At 39.8% G+C, this 17,173-nt stretch overlaps 1 protein-coding gene across 13 annotated transcripts in view; it reads left to right on the top strand.

Annotated features, from left to right (window-relative positions):
* Positions 1-17,173, top strand: part of LOC308478489 (uncharacterized protein) — a 451,389-nt gene that overhangs the window by 92,574 nt on the left and 341,642 nt on the right. The window contains exon 5 of one of the 13 annotated variants that reach the window (XR_013987051.1): positions 16,047-16,430. The exons of the other annotated variants lie outside the window; for them this stretch is intronic. The gene's annotated coding sequence lies outside the window, so the exon portion shown is untranslated. Of the gene's footprint in view, positions 1-16,046; positions 16,431-17,173 lie in introns of those variants that run through there. 13 annotated transcript variants of the gene reach the window in all.

Here is a 17,173-nt window from a genome sequence, read left to right as displayed (position 1 = left end):
GAACACTCTGTCACAAGAGACCAGGGCCCTGCGGGACTTGACATCTTTCCGCAGGGCCTGCAAGACAGAGCTGTTCCACCAGGCCTTTGGCCAGGGCACAGCCTGACTCCCTCCCTCGGCAATCTTCGCGGAGCTCTGGCCCAATAGTTGCCAGTGGCTTGAATTAATTAATTTTATAACGAATGATTTTAGACTGTTGTTTATGCTGTACTTTTGTACTGTTTTATTGTTGTTAGCCGCCCTGAGCCCGGCTTCGGCTGGGGAGGGCGGGATATAAATAAAATTTATTATTATTATTATTATTATATAATTTAGGTACTATAAATGAGCATTCACGTTCTGTAGATAGCTGGAGTAAAGTCTACAGGAATTAAATAGTTATAATGGTATAGGGAGTGCCATCTTAGAAGTGAACAAGCAGTATATAAATCCTGTTCAATAAATAAAATAAGTAAATATTTTCCTTTGCCCCAGGGAGCAAAATGTGTTGGGTCAGGCTCGGTTAGACTAGTTAGTTTGACTTGCATACCATAGGATGTACTACATCAGATTATAAAGGAATCAATTTGTAAGTATTTGATAAAGAATACATTAGTATTTTTTTTTAATCATAACATTAATACACTGCATGTTTGAAATAATACCTCAAAGCAGTTTACAAAAAGATAAAACAATAAAACTGAGGAAAAAATCACAACCATACTTTAAAACATACAAAATTTAAAATATTAAAACAAATTAAAATTTCCTCAACTTTCTAAGCATTTGAGTCAGCTTGTCTAAACAAGAATGTGTCCCAAAAAGTACAGAGAAGGCCTTTGCTTGATCTCAATAGTCAGGGAGTTCCAAAACTCTTTTAAATGCAGAACAGGTATTATGTGGCACCTGTAGTGGTGCCAATTCTGCCAATCGAAGTGGTCAAGTTGGCACATGTGTGGTAAGGCGATCTCTTAGGCAAACTGGTTCAAAGTTGTTAAGGGCTTTATTATATGCCAATAGCAACACCTTGAACATGGCTCAGTAGCAAGGACATGCTCTACAGGGAACTGGCTTCATGTACCAGGCTCATTGGCAGACCAACTCTGTGTTACAAAGATGCCTGCAAACATGTCATGAAGGCTGGTAATATGAACCCCGCCCTGTGGGAATCTCTTGCAGATGACCACAATGCCTGGAGTCAGCCATGTAGTGTATCCACCCCAACATAGGCAAAGAGATTGAAAGGAAACACCTAGTTACTTTAAGTGAATTCAGATCTCCAGGTCCTGATGAGCTGCACCCAGTGGTACCAAAGGAGCTTGGGGATGTAATTTCAGAGCCTCTGTCTATAATCGTTTAGAATTCTCAGAGAACAGGTGAAGTCCTTGTGGACTGGAGGCAGGCACATGTCTTCCCCATCTTCGAAAAGGGGAAAAAAGAAGACCCAGGTAACTACTGACCGGTGAGCTTGGCATCAATACCAGGAAATGTGCTAGAACAGAAAATTAAACAGTCTTAACATGAGTCAGCAGTGTGATACAGTAGCAAAAAAAAGCTAACGCTATTCTAGGCTGTATCAATAGAAGTATAAAGTCCTGGGGACTTGGCTGTTGTACAGTGCACTAGATGGCGATAGTGAGCTATGCCAAATTCAATGAATTTTTCAAAACTTTTTTTAAAAAGCCTTTTCAAAGTGTGTTTTTTTATATGAGAGCCAGTGTGGTGTAGTGGTTAAGAGCAGTGTGGTGTAGTGGTTAAGAGCGATAGACTCCTAATCTGCGGAACCGGGTTCGCGTCTCCGCTCCTCCACATGCAGCTGCTGGGTGACCTTGGGCCAGTCACACTTCTCTGAAGTCTCTCAGCCCCACTCACCTCACAGAGTGTTTGTTGTGGGGGAGGAAGGGAAAGGAGAATGTTAGCCACTTTGAGACTCCTTAAAGGAAGTGAAAGGTGGGATATCAAATCCAAACTCTTCTTCTTCTTCTTCATATACGTGTGGAGATTCCATCCTGGTCAAGAGAAGACATAGTACCACTCTATTCTGCCTTGGTCAGACCACACCTGGAATGCTGTGTCCAGTTGTGGCCGCCACAACTTAAGAAGGATATTGACAAGCTGGAATGTGTGCAGAGGAGGGCCACCAAGATGACCAAGGGTCTGGAAACTGAGCCTTATGAGGAATGGTTGAGGCGGCTGGGTATATTTAGCCTGAAAAAGAGGAGACTGAGAGGAGATATGATAGACATCTTCAAATATCTAAAGGGAAAGGGAAAGGGAAATGGAAAATAGAGCAAGCTTGTTTTCTTCTGCTCCAGATTTCAAGTTACGAGTAAAGAGATTCTGACTAAACATCAGGAAGAACTTTCTGACAGTAAGATCTGTTTGACAGTGAAACAGACTCCCCCTGGTGGTTGTGGACTCTCCTTCCTTGGAGGTTTGTAAGCAGAGGTTGGATCGCCATCTGTCATGGATGCTTTAGTTGAGAGTCCTGTATTGTAGAGGGTTTTAGATTAGATGACCCTTGGCATCCCTTCCAACTCTATGATTCTGTGGACAATTCACAGTGGCTAGGAAAGTTCTGGCTGACAATGAGGAATTCTCATAAGAATCCATCAGAAGAATCCATGGAAATTTTGATCAAATGTAGAGTTTGCTGAAAAACAAAGCTGAATATACAAAAACCCAGTGGCAAGAATTGAGAGTAGCAGTAATGGAACAGAGGGAAGACAAATTCTGGGAACTGGTGGCCTGGGGTTAAATGAAGTAAGATAATCACAAGAAGCCTCAGTTCCTGCCTCTGATTGGGTTAAGTATTTCTCCAGTATATTTGGTGGTTAATCTGGGCAATCATATGTACCAGTAGTGTGTAAAGATTTCTCAAACCTCCCTGAATGGCAACCAATCTCCTGTATGAGATAAAGGACCATATTTTTTGCCTGAAATCAAATAAAGCTCGTAGTATATATTCTTCCATCTGAGCTATGTAAGGACTGCATAGAATGGTGGCAGACTAGAACGGTGGCTGGCTTATTTACCACTATAAACTCAACCAAATGCCCTCTGAAAAGAAAATGAGTATCATTTTCCCAATTTATAAGAACAGGGACAGGAATGTTCCACAAATCTATTAGCCAATTAGCTTGTTAGACATCTCAATGCTATATGCATGATATCTCATTCAAAAATTACTAGACTCATTGCAAAGGAACATTATTCATCAAGAACAAATGGGGTTCAGAGGAGGACACAGTACCATTGATCAGTGTTTTACCCTAAACCATATTAAAAAAATACTAAGAACATCAAGAAGAATCTTCATGTAGCCTTTATTGATTTTTCTGTTACATTTGACTCTATTAATTGAAATACACTGTGGGAGAAATGTCACATTACCAAAATCTACTGCAGACTTCTGCTATTGATCCAAGAACTATACAGCAACTCAGAAATGAGGGTCAGAGTAGGTTTAAATGGTGGTCTGACTGATGTCTTTAAAATATCATGAGTAGTGAAGCAAGGTTGCATTCTGGCTCCCACTCTTTAACTTTTATATTAATGATTTGGTGCCATATTTAGCGAATGCTCTTGATGTATGCAGATGATTTAGTGCTCCTCTCTTTTCCCCAACTGGGCCTCAAAAATCTCTTGGAGGTGTTCCGCACATACTGTAAACAGGAAAGCCTACCTATAAGTTACTCTTAAGACCAATATTATGACTTGGGAGTTGTGGAGGCCTAAGTATAGATGGTGTTTGGATCGGCAGGCTATAGAACAAACTCGCTCATTTAGATACCTGGGTGTACTCTTTAATGAAACCCTCTTTTGGAAGAGGCAGTGAAAGTAAATCATTGGGGCATTGATGAAGTTCTGTTACAATAAGGGAGGGCAGCTGATTGAACCTGCCCTAAATATACTTAGTAGCAAAGTGCTAACCCAAATGCTGTATAGTGTTGAAATTTGGGGCTCTGATTCACACTGGATGAAAGTTTAAGAAACTGCAGAATATTTCCCCCCATAAGCTATACTTTCTACCATAAGGAATACCAGCAGCTCTCCTTTGTACAGAATCTGGGTGGCCAACAATTAAGGCAAGAGCGGACTTTGCTCAGTTAAAGTATGTTACAAAAATTGCTACTATGCCTATTGAGCATTTTCCTGCTCTGTGTTATATGGAATTGAATTATAACCAGCTCTGGACAACTAAGGGATTGGTTTTTCTGGACAGAATCCAGAAGGGAACTGCAACTAATTAGAAACACCAGATTTTATCCGTGGTAGCCACTCGTAAGTATAGAACAATTTATATCTAGTTACCTGACCAAACTCTCACCAGCTTCCTTAAGAAATGTCTTTATTCAGCTGCATTTTCAAATGCTGGCCATTGCAGTCTTGGATGACTGCTACAACAAGCTCCCATACATAGACATTTTGTATTTGTAGTTAACATTAGGTAAGAGACATTGCTCATTATCTGTTAGCCTGCTCCTTACATAGAGGTGCAAGAGATCACTTTCTGACATCTTTGTTCACACAAGTAAGCAAGGTACACCATGGCAGAAATGGTCCAGTTTCTTTTGAGTGACAATGACAATAATAGCTTTAACATATAGAGTGACCATCTATGCACTGGCTGAATAAATAAATAAATCAGGATATATTGGGGTCCTCATCAGTCCCCAATAGTTAAGGTGGTTCTGTTAGACTATGAACCACCTGAAAGAGTCTCCTAGTAGTTTTCTGCAGATGCAATAGACGTGGTGAAGAAAGTTATCTTCACTGTCGCTATTGCCACTTGCTAGGCTTGATGCTGAGTTCTAACCCGTGTTTGGTCAAATTTGGAATGAGTTTTTCACCACCGGCACTCTAGCTGTCTCAGTGATTGTTTCAGCACCCTCAGCTTCAGGGATAACCATGAGGCCATCTGGTCTCCATGCACTCTTGGCATGAAGAGGGAATTGTGTGCAATTCCTGATCAATATACATAATATCCAGCAGGCCATGGGGAATCTGCATGTTTCAACTGCATTTTGTACATTCTATGGGTAAGCATAGTGTCAGTAAGCATTCATCGGTAAGCATAGTGTCGAAGAAACATAACTGTTTTTCTATTTATTGTTCAGAAGTGTGCAATATGTCAGAGGGAGTAAGTTGCCTATATGGTTGGGCTCTTGCAACATGTGGGAAAGTGAATACTCCTTTGTAAATCAGGGCTTTGCATCTTGGAATTCTACTTGATTCTCATAGTGAAATAATCTAACCTTAGCTCTTACTTCAAATTACTTCCAAATCGGAGACCAAAGCATGGCTTCTGATTGGCTGCAGGAAGCTCCTATAGCCAATTGGAAGCCATGGAAGCCCCGTTGGACGTTCAGCTTCCAAAAATAGTTCACAAACTGAAACAGTCACTTCTGGGTTTGCAGTGTTCAGGAGCCAAAATGTTCGAGAACTAAGCTGTTCGAAAACCAAGGTATGTAACATTTTTAGTCGTAAAATTGGAATATTGGTTGTTTCAGGTGCCACAGCCGTCTTCTGGAAGTGGGGGAAGAAGGGCAGCTATTGTTCTTTTCCTTTCCTCAAACATGCATTTAAGAAGAATGAGTAGATCAGATAAAGAGCTGAGAAATTATACAGTCTTGAGATACATACACTCTCTTGCTCTCGTTCTGACACTGTCTCTTTAAAAAAAGGGTGGGGGAGAAGTGGCAAAACCAATACAAACCAATAATAACTTCACATTTGTAGAAGCATCCTGAATGGCTCTCCAAAATATTGAGACACATCCAAGTACATTTTAGCAGAGCTGATATTTATCAAAAGTCATTTGCCCCCAAGCAGATGCTCTCTTTCATTGTGCTCCTGTCACAAATGACTAAGATATATGACAGACAATTACAGCATCTGTAGTTAGCAGCCTTATAATCAACACCATTATTTAACGATTGGTGCAATAAACTGACTCCTGTTACTGTTTATCAGATATCAGTCAGTTCTGGCTATTTTCTTCACTTCTCTGTCACCTCCCGCTCCCCAATTCACAGTATGGGGCAACTACTGTCTTTTAATGGCTAGTCTGAAACAAGAACCATTTTCACATTTTTTACAGACTGCAGAGGCAAAGAAAAAGCAACCAATTACATGTATATGCTGTGCCCTCTCATTTGAGTATGTGTGTGTAACTATCTGTGCAGTCTCTTAAAACCTCTCTGGGAGAAGAGTGGGAGGAGAGAGAAACAGAAGCTTTTACTATTGCAGATAAGAGCTTTTCTATTTAGTCTTCAGCATGGAGGGGGGAAAATGTCTGCTGTTTAAATATTCATGTAAAGAGTGAATAAAATGTTGATATACTGGATTAGTCACAGTCTCCTGCAACATGACTTCAGTTTGCTCACGAGGACGGAGAGGGGGAAATCATTCATTCGTTTAGAGCCTCCTCCCAAATGTGCTTGGTGAATGGCACAATAATGATAAAGTTATTGTTAAAAGATTGAGAAAATGGGACTTTTTTTTTACTAGTTTACAAAATAGGATACCAGATAACTTTTTCTTTTAAGGCATTCATTGCTATAAATTTTATGGGAGGCACCTGCAGTAGTGTATAAATGAAAGTATAATTCGAAAGTGTATAAATTCTTTTTCTAGAATTCACGCTTCAAAAAACAAACATCTCAATTTAGAATTGCAGCTTCTCTGTACAGGTCCCACTGAGACTGAATGGAGACTGTGTAGCAGCAGCCCTTGGTGAATTTGTGGGAGTCAAGATTGGCTTTTATGTTCTTGCATCTCTATTTATACCAGTGAACTAGAATAGTCATATGACAGGATCTTAGGATCAGTTCATTCAACGCATGGTACTCTGTTTCTGACACGACAGCACATCTGTTCCAAAATGGTGTTCTCTCAGTTGTGTGTTGGCATGCCACAGTTCAACCAGTGTTAGTAGAACTCAAGTAATATTATCCTGATTTAAGAACACACACCCCATTGACCATTTTTTATATTTTGGATGCAGGGATTTTGGGAGGGGAGAATTTGGTATGAAAGTGTATTCAGTACATAAAAGTAATTACTGACAGTTCAGATGAGTGTTTTTTAAAAGTATCACTCAGAGTAAAATGCCAAAAATGTAATTTAAATATGTTCAAAATTAAGAGTCAGATTCTGAAATATTCAGTCCCAGTGTTATAGTTGTTTGTGCTGATCCTGGAATGCTTAAAAGATAGTTCATCTCTCTCATCCCCACTGGTGGATGCAACCTGCTGGGCTCTATGGATGATGAAAGGCTTTCCTTTCAGAAACAAAAACAAACTGAGCAGTGAAATTTACCTTCTAGAAGGCTCTGGCAGCAGTTTTCATTCAATATTATGCCAAAATTCAAAATGTGATGCACAGCATTAATAATGTTTGACTTTGGGCTTCAATATTTGACACAGATGTTCAATAGCCATTAACCAGAGTTGTTTTTTCCCCAGCCGGAACTCACCAGAGCTCAGTTCCGGCATCTTTCAGGTGGGCGCTGTTGCCATTATAAGAGAACAAGGGAGACATTCATGGTGTGTTCTGGCACCTCTTTTTCTATAAAAATAGCAGTGGTCACGAGAGACCTAATGCAGCATTTGATAGTTAATATGCAGTGGTATTAGTATTTGACAGTTGACATGCCACCCCTGAGCATTTCCTACTCCAGGAAGGTTTTGATGACATAACAGAAAATGGTACTAAATAACATCTTTTCGTTTATCCTATGAACTATACAAGCATAAACCAATTCTTTCAAAGTTATTTTTTCATGTTTTAAGAGTGTATACATCAAGTGAGTATTTCAAGAGTGTAAAATAAGATCATTTTCTAAATAAATTATTTTGAAAGAACATGTCATTTCTCTTTTGAATCTAAGGATGCATTGGCAGGCTCTGATATTATGCATTTGATCTGCAGGAAAATAGAAAAGCAAATCTCCTCTTCCCCATCCTTCCCCCAGTATCATATTTTAGGATATTTTGGAAAAGGCAAATAAATGTGATTTTGGATTCTTGCCCATTTTTAGCAGTAGAAATTAAATGCTTGAATAAGATTATGCTTACTTGGCTTTGCATTTGATTTTTTTATTTTATTGTATTGTATTACTACTAGAGTGCCCATCAGTATGATGGGGTGCCAACTTTAGAACATGTTGTCATTGATCTGACTGCTCACCTCTCTGTGACTGAGTGACTCCCCCAGAATCCTTGACCTGCCAGTGGCTCAGCAACTGGGAGTTGAGTATCTCAGGGGTTGCACTGGCTTCTCTCCTGCACACTGCAAAGGAGCTCCCAACTCTGCCTTGCCTCATTTCAGATGGTGCTGGAACTCCACTCTAGACACAGGCTCTGCTGATAAGGTGTGAGGGTGGATATGAATTATAATCTAGGATGGTCCTACCATGAGACAAGATAGACCTACCAATAGAAACCTAACTTAAGCACATGTATGTGGGACCAAATGTCCTTGACATCACATTTAAACTGCACTGATGCGCATTTGTCTGTAATATTAGCGTGCCAAGGGTCTAAGTAGCTGGGTGTATTTGGCACTAGTGTGCCAATAGGGTATTCTTTCAGTGACTCATTTTATTTCATGCATGACATCAAGAGGATTGCACCTTATACAGATAAAGTTCGTCATAAGCCTGATATCACATTAAAATACTGTATTTTTCTGTGTGTTGGACGAGGTTTTTTGACTCAAAAATCACGTCAAAATACGGGTCGTCCAATACGGATAATGGCATGGCGGGTGGGGGGGGGAGCGGCATGCCACCAGCCTTTCGGTTGGTGGGAGTCCAGCTTCCCCTGATGCCACAGGGAGTGATCTGGGGGGTGTTTCCTGCCTGCCACTCCTGATGGGAGTGCAAATTCACCCAATGTTGTTGCGTGTGAGAAGCACTCCCTGGATCGTTTCCCGTGCACGGCGGCATCGGGGGAGGTTGCACTCCTGCAAACTGGATGGCTGGAGGAAGTGCAAATTCACCTCATGCCGCTGCGTGTGGGAAACAATCTAGGGAGTGTTTCCTGCCCGCAGCTACGTGGGGGGAGAGGCTCAACAACTTTGGGACATCTCCCCTCATTTTCTTAAAATTTAGTCCCCCAAAATGGGGAGGGGTGTCTTATACAAGGGGGCATCTTATAGATGGAAAAGTACAGTACGCCCCAAATGGTAAATTTGGATGCCTTTAAAGAGTAGTAACATTTTAATTAATTTGTGTTTTCAGTGCCTTTGGAATCTTTGCTTGGAGGACCAAAATGTATTGACTGTGACTGGGCCCTGCAAGGGCAGGAGAAGCAATGGAACATAGGCTGTTTCCACACTAGGACGTTTTTATGTAATTATTTTTGTATAAAAATATTTGTGGCATATACCGCTGCATCATAAAAATATACATTAGCGGTTTACAGCAATATTAAAACATAAACCATCCAGTAAAATAATAGAAAGTTAAAACCAAGTTAAAACCAAAAGAATTAAGAACAATTTAATGCTGCTGAAACATTCCTTTTCCATTATTTGTTGGTGTTAAAATAATGTTTCCACATGGCACCAAAGAGAGCACTGCTTTTCACATTAAACCCCACAGTACTCATCCACACTGTAAAGCAGGGTCATACATCCTTAGAAATGAAATGGGGGGGCATTTGCTTTGTTTTTACTTTTATTTTAATTTGGTACAATTCCACTGAACACCCCAGCAGCCTATCAGGAAAGGCCGGGGCGGGGGGGGGGAGGTAGGGAAAGCTCCCAAACGACAGCAAATTGCATTCCTTGTTGCTGACCATGCAGCTGCCCCATTCCAGGGGCAGCAGGATTTTTCTCCCCACACCATAGTCACCCTCCACGCTGGCAGGTTCTCCCTCTGCCTCTTCTCCACCTTGCTATGATTGTCTTTCTATCTTCCCATCCACTTTCTTAAAAAGTCTCACTTTCTAGAATCATCCAGAATTCCTGGTTCTTCCTCAGACCCTCTGGCTGGGTGAGAGACTTTGCTCTTGCCCAGGCTGAGGCTCTGAATAATTGTGAAATCTGGATGACTGATGCTAGGAACATATACAAGGGAGAGAGGGAAAGAAAGCCATACTGCAGTCACTGCTGCTTTTACAGACCAGTTATGTGGAGGTAGATTCCACTATATTCAGTGGGGTTTACTCCCGATAGCTTAGTGAGACTTCTGATTAAATATGCATAGGCTTGGGTTGCTTGCCAACACTTTGCGGCCCCCATTGCATCCTCATTGAGCTTTTCCAGGTGGTGCAGGACGGTTTACATTCTGGTTCGAAAGAGGTGACAGAACTGACAGTAGTTCACTGTGACTTGTTTGCAAAGCATTTTGAGGATAGAATTGCTTGCATTCATTTGCTGGGACCTTGACTCCACTGTTAGAGTAGATGAATCTTGAGAAGTATCTAGAGCATTGTCTAGTCCTGTTATGTTGCATGTGTTTCAGTTTGCAAGGCATGAGAATGTGGACAAGGTGCTTGGATTGGTCATGGCAACAGCTTGTGCTCGCCCCTCTTGACTGATAAAAACTAGCAGGGAGGAAACAACTAGCTAGGCCAGGGAGGTGGTTAATTCCTCCTTGCAAAATGGAGTGGTCCTTGCTTGCTTGAAGGAGGCAGTGGTGCAACCACTGCTCAGGAAACCCTTCCTGATTCAGAAAATCTAAGTAATTACTGGCCAGAAGGGAACTGCCTCAGAAAACTCCTCTGAGTATGAGACTGAAGTTGATAGTGAACAATACAACAGTTGTTGTTGTTGTTGTTTAGTTGTGTCCAACTCTTTGTAACCCCATGGACCAGAGCACGCCAGGAAGGTTTAGTTCCTTGATTGGTGGCTCAGTTTTGGCTTTGGGAATGCGAGGAGTAAAATAATGTATAGAAAGTAAAATAATATATAGAAAGAAATGCCCATAAAAACCTGTGATTAAAAAATACTGCCTTTAGCATACTCAAGAATCAAAGTTTTGTGTACCTTTTGTAGGAAATATATACTTTTTTGTACATTCTGCAATTTCCATATATAACTCCAATTTTCCCTTCTTGGGCACTGTTCTTGAGCGGGTGGTTGTGAACCAGATCCAGGTGCTCTTTGAGGAAACTGATTTTCTACATCCATTTCAATCCTGGTTTAGGCCTGGTTTTGGCACAGAAACTTCTTTGGTGTCCCTGTATTATGACCTCTCTTGAGAGGGAGAGGGGGAAAAGTGTCCTTGTTAATTATCCTTAACCTCTAAGCGATTTTCTATACCATTGAACATAGTATCCTTCTGGAATAGCTGTCTGAGTTAGGGTGCTTTGCAGTGGTTCCATTTCTACTTGGATTTTCATTTCCAGAGGGGGATGTTTGGGATTACTCTGGGCTCTGTGGAGCCTTCAAGGTGGGGTTCATCAGGGTTTGATTTTATCCCCCATGCTCTTTAACATCAGCATGAAACTGCTGAGTGGGGTCATCCAGAGTTCTGGAGTGCATTTCTCATCTCCCAAGCCTTTGGCTAATTAAACAATCTATTCTATGGTCTTTTAAACTGGGGCAGGGGGCGGGAAAAGGTATTGTTTGCTACTATATTATTGTATACTATAATATTATTATATTATTGCTACTATATTACTGGTATGTATTTCTTTGTTTTTATATTGTAAACCATGCTGTGATCCTCAGATGAAGGGTGATATAGATATTTAATAAACAACAACAATAACACAAAATCCTCTTCATAATCTAATCATTACTATGGGTGTTTTTATGTGTAATCAGCACAAATTCAGGAGTCAGGAGAAGGCTTATTTCAGAAAGCATGCGCATGGAGAGAGATTACCATTTTGCCAACTTTTTAAATATTTGTGCTGTCCTGCATTACAGATGACAAGTGGAAAAAATGTTGTGCTTGAAAATGTAGGCATTTCATGTCTATGAGGCTGGGCAGGTTGTGAAAAGTCAATTAAAAAAAGTATCAAATGTTATGTTCTCTCTCGTAAATGCTGCCTGTTTACAGGACTAGGTGTGCAAAGCTCAGCTTTGGGTAGAAAGCAATGGCAAATCCAGCACTGCATTAATGTCTCCCCCTGTGAGTCCAATAGATATCATCGGGCCCATGAGATACTTTATTTTCCATGTGTCAAGTTTTCATAACTACTTGGGACACACCTTGCGTACCTTTGTTATTTGCATTTTGTTTAAAGTGGCATTATGGATTGGGCATTCTCATTAAAACCTAGCTGCTTCTGATGAAAAGGTTGCCAAGGAAAGACTAGCTTAATTCAAACCAAATTGGGAAGAAATATAAGGATTTTTATTGAAGCACACTTTGAGGAAGTAGGAACATAGGGCTTGCAGCAAATCAAACTGTTATGTCACCTAGTATTGTCTACATTTGTCCATCTTAGTATGGGCACCCTTATGGGCACCTCTGCAGGATTTCAGACGAGCCTTTCTGAGCACTATTTGGAGATGCCAGGGATTGAAGCTAGGCCATTTTACCTGCAAAATCATAGAGTTAGAAGGGACCCTCAAGGATTATCTAGTCCAACCCCTTCAGTGCAGGAATCTCAACTAAATCATCATTGACAGATGGCCATCCAACCTCTGTTTTAAAGGAGAGTTCACAGTTTCCCAAGGGAGTCTGTTCCACTATCGAACAGCTCTTTGTACCTGCAAAGCAAGCATGTAATCCACTACTAAGTTATGGACTTTCTCCAGGAATGCTGATGGAAGATTGCTTCTTTATCCATTGACTAATTAGTTTTGTAATGGGTTTTATTTACATTTATTGTAGTTTGGTGGAGAAGACTTATTATCTGTGATTTTAATACTGGGCTTAACATGGAGAATATTGTGTTATTGTCCCAAAGGTCTTCGATTCTTCCTTTTTGTGATAGTGAATTTTTTTATTGTTTTTCTGCATCTATTTATGTACAGACATATTGCCCTTCTGCTGCTCTCTTATAGGATTGTTCAATTCTACTAAGAGAAGAACCATTTAAGTTAATTCCATTATTTAATTTCAGTGAGTCTCTGAGTTTGACTAACATTAGATACAACCACAGCTTTTTGGATTAGGACAACTGAATTTACTAGAACTTCAATAGGGATTTGTGATTGTGGCATTGTATGACAAAAATTTATCACAGGCATGCTTCACTGGCTTGTATGTTGTGCAATATCATTTTATGGCCAGTACAGTGGTACCTCGGGTTAAGAACTTAATTCGTTCTGGAGGTCCGTTCTTAACCTGAAACTGTTCTTAACCTGAGGTACCACTTTAGCTAATGAGGCCTCCCGCTGCCGCCATGCCGCCACCGCACAATTTCTGTTCTCACCCTGAAGCAAAGTTCTTAACCTGAGGTACTATTTCTGGGTTAGCGGAGTCTGTAACCTGAAGCCTCTGTAACCTGAAGCGTCTGTAACCTGAGGTGCCACTGTATGTCTTAAACGACATTGGTCTGGTGGTCTGGGTTTTTTTGGCTCACCATAAATGTAACTCCTTTGCCCTGGCATATATAAGGAGATCTGTGCACAGAATCAGGCTTCTACATAAGTATCCCTTACTGGATGAGTAACCACAAATGTAAATCTGATGCATATTCAAATGCTCACCTGAATACAGATGCCACCCATCTTCAATGGGCGGTACTGTCAATTGAATATGCATCTGGATAGACATCTGTTGCAATTAGTAATGCACAGCCACATGTGATTATAGCTCTGTCAGGGCTCTTGTAGATAATTGAGGATACTTCTTATGCAAAGAAGAAATACCCTTTCAAGTTTGTTTTGTTGCTACATAAGGTAGAAACTTTATTATATTCAGGAATAATGCATTTCAGTCCATAAATAGTTGTAAATGAATGTGTGTGTTATATTATGTTACATACATAATAAGGACACGGGTGGTGCTGTGGTCTAAACTACTGAGCCTCTTGGGCTTGCCGATTGGAAGGTTGGTGGTTCAAATACATGTGATGGTGGTGAAGCTCCCTTTGCTCTGTCCCAGCTTCTGCCAACCTAACAGTTCGAAAGCACAACAGTACAAGTAGATAAATAGGTACCGCTGTGGCGAGAAGGTAAACAGCATTTCTGTGTGCTCTGGCTTCTGTCACAGTGTCCCGTTGCACCAGAAGCGGTTTAGTCATGCTGGCACATGCCCCGGAAAGCTGTCTGTGGAGAAAACGCTGGCTCTCTTGGCCTGAAAGTGGGGATGAGTGCCACACCCCATAGCCTTTGACTGGACTTAACTGCCCAGGGTTCCTTTACCTTTACCTATATAGATAAAAAAATTAACTAAGAAATTGCTATATTGATAACTATGAAATCTGACTCCTACAAAGTGCATTGGCCTTTTAGCTTAAGATGTTTACGGTGCTAAACATTTTTTCTAATTAATTGTACATGTGCAATATAGAGATCTAGCTCCCTCTAGTGTATTAAAAACAAAAAGGCTAATTTAGCATTTAGTGCATTTATAAAAATAAAACTCTACTAGTTTGTGCATGCATTGCAAAATTGTTTCATTTTATTTGGAGAATAGTACACATTAGGTGGTTGAGTTTTTTATATGTACAGAAAAAATACTGCCATTGGAAACCAGATACAATCAAATTCTCATTTTAAATAGATTAGACATCTTTGTAGCAAACAAATGCTCAGAATAAAGCGATGTGGCTGTCATTACCTTACGAAGCATTCATGGGTAGATTCCTCACTGCATTACCTTCCTGGATCTGATGTAGGCCACATGTCCAGCATTCTGTTCCCAGTAGCATCCAGACAGCTACCACTGGAAACCTATAAGCTTAGCTTGTCACATACACTGGTTGTTTGATCTTAGCATCTAGCAATCAAGATACTGTCTCTGAACCTGGAGTTTCAGCTACCATGACTCATAAATATGTCCTCAATGAAGTGGTAAATCAAATCAAATACCTTTACTGAAGTGGTATTTATTCACAGACATATAAAATTTAAATGTGTAGTTTATAATTTCAAAAAATGTGTGATTGTAACTATTAACTAATGTAGAACTTTTCATTAACAATAAGCTATGCTCTCTCTATTGCATTAATGCCCACAAATTCCCTATTATGTATATCACTGCTTAACTAAGATGATAAAGGAAGCTAAAAAACAAACGACCATACTGTTGTTATGCGAATCAGTGTGATGAAATTGTAGAGCCCCATTGTATGCTGAAGAAATGCTGTGGGAATTATTATTAAGAAGCTCATCCAGAAAACTGGATAAGTCAGTGAGTGGGGGTGGGGTTTGGCACCATATGATTTATCTTCTGCACTGATATGATATTAATTTGTTGTTGTTGTTCAAGAGAAAACTCTCATTGTGACAACCTCCCTAATATGGCACTCCTAGACAGTCATTTACTTGTGTTGATTCTTCTTGTCAGCTGCAACGTCTAGCATAGCTTTCCATGTCATTCTTGTGTGGCGAGATTTCATACCGGTAATGGACTTTACCAAATGTATCCATTGCTGAGAGGAGGCTCTCCATATGATGAGGAGGATTCATATGACAAGTTGTGTTAAACATGACAGAGTGATGAGAGTTGCTATAGGAATAACAAAATGATTAAACTTTCCCTAAAAGTCTCTCATGTAATTTCATGTCCATGCCATCCTAATATAAGGATCAGATCTGATTTTTGTGGATTTCTGATTCAAATGTTTTACATGGCTAGAAGCTACTTGGTTAAATAAGATTTGTGTGTGATAGTCAGGCAAGCAAAAAATAAATTTCTCTGGTTCCGATTCTAAGAATTCATTCTAGCCAGTACTGCACTGCTCCTGGGTAATCTGTATTCATTTAACTGGATTGTGTGGGATCCCCACTCCCCTCAGACTCCTCTGAGATGAATAGAGACTGCATGGAAACAGCTACTATGACTCATAGTTATTGCAGCCTCCATCGTAAATCTTCCAACACAGTTCCTTTAAATCTAAAAATAAACAGTGAAAAGCTGAATAATTGAAGAAGTCTTTAAAAAGAAAGAAAAGAAAATCAATACTGAAATTTTCTTTCTTCTTTTTTAGTAACTGTTCTACTGTAGGCAGTGAAATCATAAACAGAAAATTATAGCTTCATTCTAGGGAGTAAGAAGACTTATTCCAACAGATGGCATCAAAACACCGGTCTGAACTATATGATTGCTGATTGTTAATTGCTTCTGTAAAACAATCCTTTTAAACAGAGTAATGCATTTTATCACACAGATTATAGTTCTAAACATTTGGATTTTTCAATGTATGTTAACATTTTCTCCTTCAGTGTAAGATTTAGTGTTTGCATAATTATCAGATTAAACAACAGCGACTCAGTCCCCCGTCCGTCCCCCCCGCCTTAAGAGAAACGAGGACCAAAGGAAAGAATTATGAATTACCAGAGATGTTGGGAACCATGAATGAGGAAATCTATATATTGAATCAATTACTGAACTATTATATACTGCCTTAAGTACAAAATAAATAAAAATCATTTGTCACATCAGAAGTGAAGAATGACTAACATGGTATAGACTTTCTCTTGGGAACCTTCCATTAAAACAGACAGTTAAAAAAGCAAAACTTTCTAAGTGTGAGAAATTGGTCAGGAAGCTTCTAAACAATTATTTCATGAAAAATAATAGAATCATAGGTTTGGATGGGATTTCAGAGGTTGTCTTGTCCAACCCCCTGCTGATGTAGGATGCCCACTACTATAGCATCCCTGATAGGTGGCCATCTATCCTAAAATGTCTAATGAATGATATTCTGCTGTCTTACAAGGCGGTCTGTCCCACTGTTGAACATCTTGTATTGTCAAGACATTCTTACTAATTAAAAAAAAAATAAAAAATTGTCCAGTAGCACCTTATACACCAGCTAAGTTTGTTCTGGTATAAGCTTTCGTGTGCATGCACACTTCTTCAGATTCAGCACACGAAAGCTTATACCAGAACAAACTTAGTTGGTCTATAAGGTGCTACTGGACATTTATTTATTTATTTATACATACATACATACATACATACATACATACATACATACTTCGGCTGCATCAGACTATCATGGCTACCTACCTGATTCTTACTAATATTTAGTTTAAATCTCTTTTCTTTCATCTGGAATACAGGCAATAAATTCAACCCATCACCTATATTTTATTTCTGTTTTCTAAGGCA

This window comes from Podarcis pityusensis (genome assembly GCF_964106645.2).
Source record: "Podarcis pityusensis genome assembly, chromosome: 5".
NCBI lineage: Eukaryota > Metazoa > Chordata > Lepidosauria > Squamata > Lacertidae > Podarcis > Podarcis pityusensis.
This window is presented reverse-complemented; position numbering and strand designations above follow the sequence as displayed.